Raw genomic sequence first — 16,761 nt, 5'->3', positions numbered from 1 at the left:
GGTTTAGGTAAATGAGCTAGGAAATGGGTTGGAACATGGATTTAAGCACTCCAAAGATTAAATACTGAACCCGACCAATAATGGCGGTGGAAGGTGTTCATCATCGGGTTTGGCTTTGGGGAGACATTTTTAGGAGTCTACAGAAGCCCCCACTTTGACTGAGTTTGTAGAAACGCCAGTTTCGAAAATGATAGTCAAAGTAGTCGATAGGGACGAAAAATGATTTAAGACGTTCTGCTATCCTAAATCACTCTGTATACGCCGATACCTGCAGAAAAATGTTAGTTCCATAGATAAAGTGTAAAGGAATAGAATGCTTATCCAACACTAGTTTATCGGTGACAAATGAGTTTGGTAGCATCCTATGCTTAAAGGAATCCACCGAATGACGTTTGGTTGAAATACTTTCCATGCTCGAGGAAAGTTGACGTATGAATTTAGTGGCTTTCTATGCTTGAAGAACTCTACCGATAATGCTTTCCATGCTTGAGGAAATCCGACAAAGGAATTTGGCGGTTTTCTATGCTTGAAGAAACCCACCGATAATACTTTCCATGCTTGAGGAAAGTCGACATACGATTATGGAAAATTTCTTTGCTTGTAGAAATCTACCAGATGACACTTTCCATGCATGAGGAATGACTTGTCTGATTTTCGCAGGTTCGATTGTCCCCGAATGTGGGCTGTAGTTGGTTCGCTTGCCCCCAAATGTGGGCTGTAATTGGTTTGCTTTTCCACGAACGTGTGCTGTAAATGGTCCGCTTGTCCCCGAACGTGGGCTGTAAATGGTTCGCTTATCCCCGGACGTGGGTTGTAGATGGTCCGCTTGTCCCCGGACGTGGGCTGTAGATGGTCCGCTTGTCCCCGGACGTAGGCTATAAATGGTCCGTTTGTCCCCGAACGTGGGCTGTAAATAATCCGCTTGTCCCCGGACGTGGGCTATAAACTGTCTGCTTGTCCCCGGACGTGGGCTGTAGATGAGACCTGCAAAATAAAATTTGCCAAGGGACTCGTATATATTGTGGTTTACTTGACCAACTGACTTGACCAAGTTTGACTTGACATGACATGACATGTGTATGGCTTGTGATTGTGTGTGTCTTGAGTGAGTGTGTGCACTAACACAAGCAATTAAAAATGCAAAAGCAAAGAAAAATTCCGTCATTTTTTCCATGAGTGGAGGGTACCGGCTTTCTCCCGAAAGAGAAAGACGTGAAAAATGAAGTTTTGTTTTTAAACTTCCCCAAAATAAAAGTCATGATAAAAAAGGGAAGAAGTTTTGAACTTCCTTGTTAAGCAAGACGAAATGAATCACATGGATTTTCTTCTTGTCATATTGAACTGCTCGTCTTGAGTATAATGTATGCATGATGCATGTTCTTAGGTTAAGAGGCTAAGGACAATTACATCATGTGAAACGAAAGATGAATGAACTTAGATCATGGAGCTAAGTATCATATATGGTGTAAAGAAACGATCATGAATGTCACTTATGTCTTGAAGCTAAGCACGTATATAGATGAAGTGATTATTGCATAATGAAAGTGTCTTGGGTCAAGGAGCTAAGAACGATATACTTTGTATGATTTTAAATCATTGATATAAAAATGTTGCTCAGCACATTATGCGATGCATGAAACAATGAACATTGCTCAGGTCAGGAAGCTTAGCAAGTATACAATGTTTCTTTTAATGAATGTTGTCTTGAAAGATGATGAAGGATGCACAATGGGGAAACAATATTTCATGATAAAAGGTTCCTAAGGGATAGCTGATATGGCTATGTATTTGTGAAAGACGTTTGTGAAAGTGATACTAGGTGAGGCTGCAAAGGCTATGGTGCTGGAAATATATGTGAGAAGAGTCAAAGATGATGACTCTTTAGGCTGGGTATGCTAAATGATATGGGTTCAAGCCCCCAAGTCTAGCTCTAGATGGATAGGGTCATAGGAATAAGCATTGGATATTCTTTGACTCGATCATGCATATGAATGTGGCCGTACCTTAATGTGAGGTTGCCTACGTATCCGTTAAGAATCAGGTCGAACGTAGCTCTAACCGAACTTTGCACAAGTGTGTGTACACCTCAAAGAGGTCATTTAAGGGTTGTAAGGTGGTTAAGCTGAAGGTTTAAGGAAGAAAGGGGTAAATGGCTCAAGACCCGAGAGAAGCCCCCAAGATATGCAATTGTGTATTAGACTTTGCAAGTTTTTTTTTCATATATTTTTTTTGTTTTGAATTTTGCAAGTTTATTTTTATTTTTTCTTCCTTTTTTTTTGCTTATTTTTTCATTCTTTTGGATCAATGTGGGAAATCTCAGATCATGCGGTCCATCACTCACTTAGAATTCATGTTTCTCAAGCACGGTACCAAGCACTCGATGAGAGACGCAATTTGAGACATGTTCATATCAAAGACATTGGAACACTTGCCCTTAGACATTGTTTTATTGTTGCTTTGCTGCCTTTTTTTTTTTTTACTTTCTTTTTGAACGTTATACAATTACACTTCTTCCAATCCCTGGGTTAAGTAAATGTGGGTTGAAGAAATGAAGGCTAAACGTTAGACGAGGCTCAAAATGGTTGATGAAGAAATGGAATGTGATTAAACGGTTAACAGGGAATGACAAGGTTGCAAAGGTGCCTCAAGTCATTGGTTTGTCTTGGGTTTAGTTCGGTAATTGATTTTTTTTTCTTAGAATGAGTGAATGCTATAATCGAGATTTAAAGGAAATTTGCATATTTTATTAATGGAAAAGGTGAACGCAACACATATAAAAATTCAAAATGGGAAACTTATGCTAGACGTGAATGGGAGAATGGAGATGAATGATAAAGAAAAAAAATCATGAAATCTTGCACAAAGGATCTGTTGTGCGCCTTGTGTTCATTACTTCTTGCCGCCTGGAGGGACAGGAAGTTTGTTTGCATCTACTAAGTCATGAATGACGTCCTTCAAATTCCAACATTGCTCCGTAGTGTGGCCCCTTCCTTGATGGTACTTGCAATGGGGATTGGGATTCCATTTAGCGCTCTTTTCTTCAGGTTTTGGCTCGGGAAATGGCCCAATAGGTGTGATCTAGCCTTGACCGTAAAGGCGATCAAAGGCCGCAATATAAGTCATTCCTAAAGGAGTGTAAGTTCTTATCTTCTTGGGCAATGGAGCATTAAGAGCTAACACTTCATTGAGATCAACGTGGCTTATATTGTTGGTAGTATTTTCTTGCTTAGACGACGCAGAAGAAGGATGGTCGTTCTTCTTGTTTTTCCAAGTGTTATTATTGTAACTACTAGTAGTCTTTATTAGCTCATCCTCGATATTGATGCCAATGTCATATACAGCTTCAAAAGTGTTCAAAGGAAGAAATTTGAAATGTTGCTTGTACTTGTGAGTCAAATTTTTGATGAAGAGGCGAATCATCTCTTTCTCTTTGGGAGGATCTATCAAGAGTGCAGCTGTTTCCCTCCACCTGTTCAGATAAGCGGTGAAGCCTTCATTCTCTTTCTGTTTGAGAATGGAGAGTTCACGTTCAGAAGTTTTAGCTTGAATGTTACACTTATCACGATTCATGAAACTGTCGGTGACATCTTGCCAAGTCGTAGTACGCTTGGCCTCTAGGGAATAAAACCATTGTTGGCAAGCATGCTCTAAGGATAGAGGGAACACCGTAGGGAAGAGTGTTATGACCAATCCCTTGAGAGCCATTGTTGCAGAGAACGCCTTCAAGTGGAATATTGAATTGTCAGTAGGCTTGAACTTTGGAATATCCGCAGTGGAGAACTTTTTAGGGAGTTTTTCCTTCACATCCAAAGGAGTGGGAGGTCATTCCATATAGGTGAAATCCTTAGAAATCTTGCTCATTTGTTCTTTGATCTTATCCATTGCAGCCGCAGTAACATTGTTTTGCTCTACTGTGTTGACTCTGGTAGTGAGTGCTTGTAACATGTTAGACATTGTCTCAATGGACTTGTTAATGTTCTCAATATCTTCCTTAGTGGCCATACTGAAAGTAGTTTGAAGATGATGAGTGACGTGGAGATGGCAAAGTTCTCTTAAAACGCCTCTTAGGGTTAAGAGGTTGGTGTAGTAATGACTTAAACCGTACCAATCTACCCCTGCTCCTTGACCAAGTGTTGTGAATGTAGGGAATTAAAGGTACTACGCAGCGGAAAAACATGAATCATTTTCATACAATATCTAAGCCTTCATTCTCTTTCTGTTTGAGAATAGAAAGTTCACGTTCAGAAGTTTTACTTTGAATGTTACACTTATAACTGTTCATGAAACTATCGGTGACATCTTGCCAAGTCGCAGTACGCTTGGCATGTAGGGAATAAAACCATTGTTGGCAAGCATGTTCTAAGGAGAGAGGGAACACCGTAGGGAAGAGTGTTACGTCCAATCCCTTAAGAGCCATGGTTGCAGATTACGCCTTCAAATGGAATATTGGATTGTCAGTAGGCTTGAACTTTGGAATATTAGCAGTGGAGAACTTTGCAGGGAGTCTGTCCTTCACATCCAATAAAGGACCGGGAGGCCGTTCCACATAGGTGAAATCCTCAAAAATCTTGGTCATTTTCTCTTTAATCTTGTCCATTGCAGCCGCAGTAACATTGTTTTGCTCTACTGTGTTGACTCTGGTAGTGAGTGCTTGTAACATGTTAGACATTGTCTCAATGGACTTTTTAATGTTCTCAATATCTTCCTTAGTGGCCATTAGGACAAACTGAAAGTAGTTTGAAGGTGATGAGTGACGTGGAGATTGTAAAGTTCTCTTTAACAACCTCTTAGGTCTAAGAGGTTAATGTAGTAATGGCTCGAACCGTACAATTCTACCCCTGCTCCTTGACCAAGTGCTGTGAAATAAAACAACTGCACTTAATTCTTTGACACATTGCTCAAGATAGGAAAAAAAGTCATTTGAAAATAGGTGAGAATATCTCCGATCCACTCATCTTTTAGTATGACGGACATGCGGGTGCATGAACCTAGTAAACGATCATAAACGACATGGTGTATGACTCTAGTCAAATAATATAAAGAAAGGGTGTGGACAATACTTGACTCGCGAGTGATTAAATGATGTTATAAGACTCGTGGTATGATCATATGGTTAGACATGTGAACAGTAACCAAAATGACTGACGTGAGGACCAAATTAACACGGAAGACTAAAAAAAAGCTGACTGGACTTATTTCCTGATCACCGTGACATGGCAAACTGTACCGTGTCACGGTTCAAGCTGCCGTGACGCGGTGATCATTTCCTTTGTTTTTGTTTTTTTTTTTTTAAATTCACCGTGCCACGGTGATAATTGTCGTAACACGGTAAACATCCCCGTGGCGCGGTGGATGCGACGTGGCACAGGTTTTTTTTTGGTAGGAAATCCACCGTGCCACGGTGGAAACTACTATGACACGTTGGACTTTCCTGTGGCACGGTGGACGCTGACGTGGCACGATAATTTATTATTGTTTATTATTTATTATTTTTTTGTTTGCGCTAATTACTAAGTGAGTACAGTCCATTGGCAATCGTTAGTCATAATATAATCCACCATAGACAAAGAAAGATCGTTAGGGTTAGGATCAAAACATAAAACACGTAGGCACAAATGATGCAAACAATAGTTCGCAACCTAAGGTCAAGTTCTATGTTTGACTATGGTCAGGTTTATTTGGTGTTAATAGGGTACCATGGTTAAGAGTTTGGACGCGTTTGCAAGGCCGCCTCCCTTGAGGGTGTATGCCAACGGGCTGCTTCGCGAGTTCATGATGAAGTCGAACTCAACTCCATGGTTTGGGTGGATTTAATAACTTGGATGAACCCTTATTGCCATGAGAGTTTTTGGGTTGATAGAGCTTAAATCCCCCGGGGATAAGACGCATGTAGAACACACACGTTTTTTTCTTAAAAATCGAAGGAAGTTGAATATGAGAAGATAAAACGCCGTGACACGGCAGAGAGCACCGTGCCACAGTGATGCATACTGTCAGACGGTGTACTGCACCGTGACAGGGCAAATTCTGTCGTGGCACGGAAGTCAGACAATCTGACTAGTGCCCTGTTTTCCTTCGTACGCAATCAAGTTATTAAATTTTTCTTACGGCACATAACTAAATGCTACGTTAAAACGTCTATGCTTATGCACAATGCCAAATTAATCACAGGAATATTTTTCAAGAATCTTTCAAGCCTCATCCACTTATCTTAATTAAATACCTATCACTCAAATTGATAAATAACCAAGAATCCTCCCAGTGGAGTCGCCAAATTGTAGGTGTCGTTCGAAGTGCGCCTACGTTAAGCATGTTGTGAATATTCTTGACTCTCTTAGGAAGTGGGAATTGACGTATACGATTAGGGACAAAGAATGTAGGGAGCCGCCAACAAGTTTTTAAGGAACTTGTAAACCGTTCACGGATCATAAAAGGCAATAACGATAAAGGGACAACGAAAGGCAACAACGATTGACCCGTGAAGGTTACACCCCATTCATAATCCATGAGATTACTAACTCCATATGGTACTGAACCACGAAAGGAGGATCGGGGATGATGGTACGAAGTGAGTCATGAAGTCACATTTGCCCGTATTGGCCTCTACTCGATTCTTATAGTGAAAAATGATTCCTGCGATCTCAAAGGCATACAACACAAAGATTCAATTTGCTCCAAACTATTATTATGCTAAATTGGTTGAATATTAATGCAACACATTATTCTAAAATATTAGTGATCACGTGAATTAAATAACAAGATTAAAAAGGAACCTAAACCGGTTGTCCAAATTATCTTATTAGGCGTGATTTTCAATTGCATATTCCCTTTAAACATACAATATGGTGATTATAAAATATAATAGCATAAACATTAATATTGGAAGCAATTCAACAATAATAGTGTTCGTCAAATCAAATATAAATAAACCTAATCATGATACTAGCAATATTAAAGTAAAATAAGAGTAATTAAATTAATTAATTACTCACATTCTGCGTGTTCCTTTAAATTGCTACATCATGAATAAATTGTTAATAACTTCAATTAAAAAATATAAATCTAATGAAAATTAAATTAAATTAAATTAAATAAAAAGTAGAGTTGATTTGTTCCAAACCCTCAATTTTTTGTACATTCCAAGCCTTGGTTTAAGGACAGAACCTCGGGTTAAGTATGGACTCCTTGGAGCGCTTAGGGGAATTATTCTGGAAGAATAAGGAGGCTAGAAATTAGGTTAAAGAGGGATAAGAGAATGACTTTTGGTGTAAGGTGAGAGAGAATGATTATTGGTGCCCCGAACTGCAGAAAAGGGGGTCCTATTTATAGGGAAAATGAGAAAAGGGAACACGCGGAACCCTAAAAAGATAAAAACCCTAAAAATAACACCGTGTCACGGCAAAGAGCACCAAGACACAGTGCCAGGCACCGTCCGACGGGAGGAAAACTGAGTGACGCGGGAAATAATTAGGTTACGGGAAGTGAAAACGCGTTTAGGGATTACGCAGAGAAAACACGGAGCAATATCGTGTCACGGAATGTGCACCGTGACACGGGAATACATGTCGTGACACGCATTGTACACCATGGCACAGTGCAGTATGCCGTGTCACGGTGTAAAAAGTACGGGGAAATTACACGGAATATCCCCGTGTCACGGAATGGGTTCCGTGACACGGGAAATTGCACCGTGACACGGTGCAGAATTCTGTTACACAGTGCAAAATCCCGTGACACGGTGGATTAAATGTGCATATTCACGTCAGCATTTGCCGCATCACGACATTTTAGCTGCTGCGCGGTAATTTCAGTTTTTTACCCGTTTTTAAAATAATCATAACTTTTGATCCGTAACTTAGAATAATGCATAAAATATATCATTGGAAAGCTTATTAGTCTACTTTCCAACGCAGTTAGAATCAGGTCAAAATGATTTGTAGATTTCATGATATGGTCGTTTTAGTGGAAGGGTGTCGGTTTTAGGACGAGTTTAGTGTTTTTCCCATATCTTTTTCGTTATAGCTCGGAATTGGGCTTATGATATATGGTTGGAAAGCTTATTTAAAGTCCTGTTCAACCAATTAATAATTGGATCAAAATTATATATCCATAAAAACAGTTTCTTTCGGTATTGCGATGTGGATACGAAATGTGGAAAACAAGTTATGGTTTAGGGAAATGAGCTAGGAAATGGGTTGGTTTATGAAATGTATTGGATAGAACATGGATTTAAGCACTCCAATGATTAAATATTCAACCCGACCAATAATGGTGGGGAAAGGTGTTCATCATCGGGTTTGGTTTTGGGGAGACATTTTAAGGTGTCTACAAGACCGTATTTAGATTTACAAAAATACATTACGGATCATAGTCCGTATTTTCTATCCTAATCGGGCCCCACTAGTTTCCATTTCATAAAACCTTCGAGAGAATATACATTCCATTCATCCATTCACTATCTTTGAATGGCCCATGCATTTTACAACGATAAACAAGTAACAATGCATAAACACGCGAGAACTAGTAACTAATCTAGGTGGTTAATCCAATTAACACGCCTAATTAAGACTAGTCTAAGTTGTTTTAACCGGTTATGAAGATAATAAATGAAGCTCCCACTAAATTCCGCATCCAACTTAAATAATCCAATTTATTAAGTCGGTAAACCCAAATATTTGCCAAAATTAAATTTTGCAAATGTCGCTCAAAAGCCGAGGGCTAGCTTCAAAAATTTTAATGAAATAAACAAAATAATTAAAATGACAATTTAAGCAAAAAATTTCGTAGTTCAAAATGTCTAAGTGCCTAGCACTAAGACTTGGAGTCCTCACACCCCGCACAAATGTTTGATGCTCAATGAACGTGGGAGTGGGCCCGATGTCGCTAAGAATTACACCGCCCACATCAGCGAACTTTCACGCATCAATAACGTGTCCCTTGATGGCCATGTTGTACGAACTCATTGCACTACATTGCTACACAGGCAACGTGTACGCATATTACCCATATTTACATAATAAGCAACGCATAAATTAGCTTTAAAATAGCATAGCCTTAAAACTCAGGGTTAAATTGCTAATCATGGGATTGTTCGCATCGTGCCACAAGCACGTCGTAGCACATCCAATCGCACTCTCCGCAAAACCAAGCATGCACACGGGCTGCTTGTGCTTGCACCAGCCCCGTCTAGCCCAGCGTAGCAGCACCAGCCTTCCTTCGCACACACGCACGCACGCATAGGCTGGCTGCATATGCGCACAGCACTACACACACTTAAAGTTTCAACATAGAATTCAGGGAATTTAGTAGCTTTTAAAGTTTCAATCATCTAACATAATTAAAGATTGAATCTTTAGAACTTTAGATGCCTCAAAAACAAAAATTTCACACTTAATGCAATTAATTTGCAATTATGTGAAAAATAAAACCAAGCTTTTAAACACAAATTACCACCAAGTAATAATGCCTAAAGAGATTTAAAATTGCATATAAAATATGTATTGAACCAATTACATAACCACCATATATATGCAATTAATTTTCAAGGTTAGAAAGACTTCAAATTTTTCGTAAAAACGAAAAAACCCTCGAAAAATGCATTTATGGTCGTTTTTTGGCTAATAATCGAGCCCTAAATGGGTAAAACCATTTTCAGAACGCCTTTTTTTTGGTCAAAATCTGGGTTCGAAAGGTGAAGACAACTCTAATACGAGGTTAAAATAGATAAAACGAGCTACTAATCTAATTAGCAACTTAATACCAGAAAAATTAAGCCATAAAAACACCTTGAAAAATATTATGATTTTAAAAATAAACGAGCGAGACTCTGATACCACTGTTGGGGTTTGGTGAGTCCGACTCATCGCGGAAACAAACCAAAAAACAAGACCGCACTCGTAATAAATAAAACCATAAACATAATTAAATTAATCACAAGATTAAGATAAAACGATTACCATTGGAGCGTGCTTCGCCCGACTGGAAAGGGCTCTTAATTCTAAAGCAAGCCTCAAAATTACGACAGCCTCAAACGATAGTCCACCCACAACTCGACCACCGAAAATAGTCCAATGCTTTGGGGTTAGCAAGGCCCGACCAAAACCCGAGTAATTAATGAGTTCAAAGGTTTTCACAATGGTGATGACTTTTTCAACTTTTACTTAAGTGCTTTTCCAAATACCACAACTTGGGTATTTATAAGGAAATGCATGAGTATGAAGAGCTCGCCCATCGATGTGGGAGAATTTGATTTTCCCATTTATTTTAAATCTAAAATAAAATTAATAATCAAACTAGTAATAAATCAACAAGTGGCAAGCATATAAGGAGGAGTAGGTGAGGACCACTTGGAGGAGAGGGGGACCAAACTTGCCCCCCACTAATGCCCCCATAACCGGCCACCTCCCTTTCTTCTTCTCCATTTGAGTTGCGCCATATGGCAGCTCTCTTGGGCACCCATGGTTGCCTTGTGGACTGCCATGGGGTGGTTGTGAGGCTTCGACCCACCTCACTTGTGCCCAAAAGCGTGGGCTGCTAGCTGCCACGGCCTAGTATGCTACGCACCAAGTGTGTGGGCTGCTAGCTGCCACATGCAAGCATTGCCACGCACACTTGGTGCGAGTTGCTAGCTTTTTTCCGCGCCCCTACTAGCACTCGGTTTTACCGATGCTAGGGGTATTTCGGTCATTGTTGATTTATTATTATTTTTCACGTCTCGTCTTTTACTATTTTCGACTCAACTTTCGACGCTCGGTTTTGACACTCCAAGCATGAATTTTCGACGTCTAAATATTAATTACTCAGTCGACTTTTTAATTAATTCGTCGCTTCGGTTCGTTAGTTGCTTGGGTGTGACCCAAAGTGTTCAGTTAAAATTAAGATGTAATATTAATTATGAATTAATATTACTTATCGGAAGCGGCCTCCACCCAGGCATTCTGATCACTTCACCTTACAGAATATATTAGCTTTCTAATAATTCTGAACCCACTAACGGAATAGTACACTTGTTCGAAGGTTACCCTCCTTTCATCTACTAGCTCTTCCTTCTTTACATATTCATCACCAAACAATATATGCAACGCGATACCTAAAACTATGTTATTTGATTTTATTTACAAACATTAATTAACGTAGGAATTACATCGTAATTTCGTTATTCTTATTTAATCAAATTTGTTATAATTACAAGAAAATAAACGATTTTTTCCTTGCCTTAAGTGAATAACCAAAAATTATTTAATTCAATTCTAATCTTTATATAACGCAAGATACTATATGGAATTAATTAATTAATTATTTTAAAGGTGATCAAACAACACTAATTAATTAATAAAGGTTCTTTTAAACAAGAAAATAAGTGTGATTTAACTAAGTGGTCGGGAATTTACCTTTCTCTTTGCTAGATCTCCGTTTAGAACACTTATGGACTACTTCTTGTTGGGGAACCTCTACCGTAGTAACAAAATATCAAAAGGGTGAGTGTTTAGGACAAGAGGGGCTAGGTTGCACAAGTTCACAAGTATTTCGCCTGAGTTTTAGGTTATTTTCTGTCTGTCTTAGCCTCGGTTTAAGCTCGTATTTATAGGGAATGATTAGGTTTAAGGTTTCTAGCATTCTACCAAAGCAGGTGTCGCGCGCAACAGGATGAGTTGCGCGCGGCATCCCAGCGTAAGTGATTAGGTTGTTCTGGTATGGGTAGCGCAGCTAATTGTCTTGCGTGCGGCTTTATGGTACGATTCGACTTTATATTTTCCGTATAATTCTGAATCCTGCGTAGCGCGCGGCAGCCTAGCACGACTCTTTGAGATGCGCGCGGCTTTTTCTGCGACAACACTAAGATTTAACCTAAGCGCTCCTAAATCCGTTATTATTAGGTTTTAAGCACGGGCTTAAGCCTAATTATGATCGCGTTTAGTTTATTAAGTTTTAAGCACGGGCTTAAGCACGGGTTTTAAGCGCTCCTAAATCCGTCATTATTAGGTTTCTCCTTTTTAAACCATAACCGTTTTTTTTTATTCTTTTATTTAGAGTGAGCCTAGCATGCGTTTGTACAACTCTGGTTACCTGCGAGCCCGTTTTGAGAATTTGCCCTAGGTGGCAAAAGAGATTGTATCACTTTATGGGATTGACTCCCAGTTGGCGGCTCTTCGGGATTTATCAATTCAGCCTGCATCGCCAACTTTCCTCCGTGGATTGCTGGAGTTTTGGTGGGATTCCACCAACACTTTCCACTTTCCATGGGAAGAGATGATGGTTACCCCTTTCGACTTCTCTATGATTACGGGTTTTCCTTTTGGAGGCAAGCCCGTAGTCATAGAATTTTTTAAGGGGTCAAATGAGAGACTGCGCGACCTTGTGGGGGACCGTCTTACGTCGGCCCTTCACGTGTACGCGCAATCTTGTCTGTACTCGGTTTTTTCCGATGAGTTGTCGGCTGATGAGCTTGATCAGCAGTGTACACCTGAGCAGCTGGCTCGGATATACATTGCTTACGTTCTTTCTGTCACCATCTTGAGTGACTGAGGAGAGGTTTTCGCCATTGGGTTACTTATTTGCCTTAGCGATTTGAGGCATGTAGTTGACCTGAGTTGGGCGGAGGTGTCGTATGCCCGTATGCTTACAACTATGGGCAAGGCCACCCATGTGATGGATTCCGCAGCAGCTATTGAGGTGCCTCAAATATCGCTTACGTGGCATGGTCGTATCCTTTAGGTATGTGTTTTAAATTTCTATCGGTTATTACTTTTGCTTTTTTTTTTTTCTTTAGGCTTATCTTTTCTCGGTTTTAGGCTTAGGGATACTCGTACCTACCTTTCTAAGCCCCCAGGGTGCTTCGGGCTGCTCGTTTTCCTATCGGCCATCGACGGGTCGCGATTAAGAAGAGACGAGCCATTTCTGCCGGCGACTTTCGCCAGAGGATCCTTTTGGCGACTCGTGCGTCGGTGAGTATTCTAACTACATGTGTATTCTTTGTTCTTTATTTATTTTTTGACGATTTTTCATGTGGTTGTGATATATAGATCGATCTTCGTCCTTGGTGTTTGATCGTCGAAGTTCCTGAGACTATCCGGTTTGGCATGGTTCGTTGCCGTTTCCGGGCCCTCTATCCGGGACTCTCAGTGCTGTAGAGGATAGAAGCTTGGTTTTTAGGCGATCGTGTTCTCTAGCAGCTTTCGTCCGAGGAGCCTTTGGTTCCTGCGAATCCCCCGATCCAAATGCTACTTCTGGACTTGCTCTGTACCGAGGATTAAGCTCAGGCGATCCTTAGTTATCCAGCGGAGCAGCTGGTGCATCCGGAGGTTTCTTATCCGGCTTTTATAGCATCCAGGCTGACTCCTTTTTCGGCTTTTGTTTCGGTTAGTACTCTAACTCTCTTTTTTCCTTGTTTCAATTTATTTTTCGTAACATTGACCCTTTTATCGTATTTTGTCACATATATTTTAGCGGGTCCAGCTAGGTGGTTGGGTGCCTCATACAGAGGAGATCACATATACCGATGATGTCGGATTGGTAATTTGTGAGACCCTTCCAGCAGTAGAGGATGACGAGGGGATACCGTTTGTACTAGAGATGGTTGAGTCGGTATGTCTTTTGTGTATATTTACTTAAATATTTCTATTCATTTTTTGTTTCATATACATTTGTTTACTAACTGTCCTTATATTCTTGGAACAAGTTCTATGGGAAACCGTGAAAGGCATGGTGAGGACTTTACGTGCTTTCCGAGCTGCTTATCGGAGAGCCCTCGTGACTTTATCATGCGTGATCATCAGATGATCGTGGTAAGTTTTATTTCTTTTCTTTTCAACGAAGTTATTACATTTCATGTATTAATCTTCGTATTGGATTTTGCAGGATGTGCAGCAACCGTCTAGTAGTCGCTGAGCACCCTGATTTCTTTTGTACACATATCGTTATTTATTTTAGGAAACAAATATATATGTCATCATTATATATTTTTTTGTCTCCCTGTATACGTTATTATTAATTTTATTAAGAGCAAAAAAAATTTGAGGGAGGGAATGGGTTCCCGACTTACCCCCCTCGAAAAAAAATAACGGAGAATCGAAAAAAAAGAAGGCGAAACGAAAACAAAAAAGAAAATAGAGAAAAAAAATAAGAAGATAATAAAAAAGAAAATAACGAAGTAGGAAAATAAAAAAAGAAAAAAAAAAGAAAATAAGAAAGTAGGAAAATAATAGAAAAAAGAAAATAAGAAAGTAGGCAAGAAAAGGGACACAAAAAGTTAGAAGGCAAGCGTATGATTCGTCTTAAGATTTCGTGAAGATTCCTTCATTATATGAGCCAAAATACGGAAATAAATCCAACTCACATGCCGCGTCAGGGAAGACGCGCGCAACTGGATGAGTTGCGCGCGCCTCCTGTTGTTGAACTCTCCTTTAAGCCGAATTTACCGAAAATTTGCCCCTCTTGGGTCAATTTAAACATGGTTTCGTGTAGGCTTTTGATCATCTCGAATTCTAATAGGTTGTCGTACACCTGTTACAAATAAATTCCTAATAAAACCAACTAACAATGTAGTAGGGTAAGTAGGGTTGAATCCACATGGACATGGTATTCAATCTAACCTCTAAGAAATTGGAGAAACTAAACTATTCACGAAACTAGGATAGGGAAGTAGTATAAATTAAATAGGAATAAAACAATTGATAAAAAGACCTAGGGTTGTGGTTCACTATGCTTATTGTTCTAAATCTATCAAATATCAATAACGATTCAATCAATCTATTATCTAGAGCAATTGCTAAGCCTACGGTCGGGTCTTAACGCTCTCAATTCAACATATATATTTAGGTCACTAACATAATCAGAATTGTTAGTTGTAGGTCAGCCTCTAAAAGTAAGATCTTTCAATTCAAACTCTTATTAACAAAAATGAATCAAAGATTTGATAATAAGTTGCATTACTATTGGATCACCGACGATGACGTGGCACAAAGATGATCGATGCAAGAGGGACGAGTGAAGACATGACAGCGACAAAGCCTCGTGGCTGCTGTTCACTCGCCAAAACCTGCGGGCGCTGGTCAGCTTCGCGGCCTAGCAGTAGCGCTGGGAAGTTTGCGTGGGCGCGGGGTTTGGTCGCTGGGTATATAGCATGAGTTAAAACGGCCATAACTTCTGTTCTAGAAGGTTTCTTGGAGCGTGTGACCCGGTCATTGGAAAGCTCTTCCAGTCTAGTTTCCAACACAATTTTAATCACCTCAATCCCATCTGTAAAACTCAAGTTATGATCAAAAGAGTAGACAAAGGTTAGTTTTGCCACTTTGTAAAACATCGTTTAACTTCGTTTCTAACTCAAATTCAATTCCGAAAAGTGCATAACGATCATTGTGGATGCTATTTTCATTTCTCATGCATAAAATCCTCATAGTCAACATCCACGAACATGAGATCTTCGATAAATAAGCTCAATTCATCGACTTCCATCCAAATATCATTCGAATCTACTCCAAACACTACGAAAGCGTCCAAATGACTATGAAATCAACTAAAATATTAAGGAAAACACAAACAGAGCATAATAGAGCACAAACAAACAACTTATTCATTTGCGACCTAAAAATAGAAAAATTGACCTAAAAAGAAACTATAAAACTAGCATAAACGTGCCTATTAACTGTATAAATTTTGTGATTTATCAAATTTCCGCAAGATAAACCATTGCTTGTCCCCAAGCAACACTAGACTCAAGACGGAGAAACACCAAATATAAATAAGACTTCTGGGAATCAGAATAAGACCGATCTGACTGTCAAGCAAACAATCAAACCAAAGTTATTAAGACCAAAATTTAGCTAGGATACAAATAGAACCACTCAACACACTGATCCACAATTGAAACCAAACTTGGCCACAAAAAATTTCCTAATCAAGCTAGTCGTCGTCGCGCACCTTGTAGTATATGAATATTTGATGCAACAAAGGGTAACTTGATGAGAGCAAGAAATACCGTTCACTCAATCACAAAACACACATGCCAATCAAAAAGACTTTTTAAAAGCTTGTAATGGGGCAAAGGTGAAGGGGCAGTATAATATTTAGGAAAATGTGAGCGAAAAAGCCAACTTGGAGAGCAATAACATAAACACGAACAAATAATGATCTAAAATTCATTCTCCACTTGACATCACCGACTTACTCTAACCATTATAAAGAACCAAGATTGAAATTAATTATACATCGTCATGAATAATCTTTTTCTTTCTTTTTCCTTTTTCTTTGCCTTTTTCTTTCAATTTTTCGGCTATTTCAATGAAGTTCATATAAACAAGCTTTCTTTTTTTATTTCCTTTCTTTTTTTTTCATGTAACACTTCTCAACTATAGAATATTTTTTTTTTCAATCATGTTTTGCTCAATTGAAGCTTGACACTCAAACAACGACACTACATCAATAAGCTCCCCAAGCTAGCTAGACTTGGGAATAGTAACCAATGGAGCTAAAGAGGCTTATAATGTAGCTATATACAAACGAATTGGCAAGGCAACAACATGGGTGAGCAAAAGGAACAAATGTATCTAAATATCATATGAGGGTTACCTAAAGAACATGACCTTTATCATATGCGGCATGCGTGAATCATAGTCAAATTACTAATAAATCTCAAGCCAAAGTCATTGAAATAACAAATTGCATCAATCACACAAACACAAAGTAAGGTGACCTAGAAAGAGAATTGGCTAGCTATACTTAATATGGGACAAGCAATCTTACCACAAACCATTCAATTGATTC

This window comes from Chenopodium album, chromosome 4 (genome assembly GCF_948465745.1).
Source record: "Chenopodium album chromosome 4, dcCheAlbu1.1, whole genome shotgun sequence".
Classification (NCBI taxonomy): domain Eukaryota; kingdom Viridiplantae; phylum Streptophyta; class Magnoliopsida; order Caryophyllales; family Amaranthaceae; genus Chenopodium; species Chenopodium album.
Note: the sequence above shows the minus strand (reverse complement) of the source record.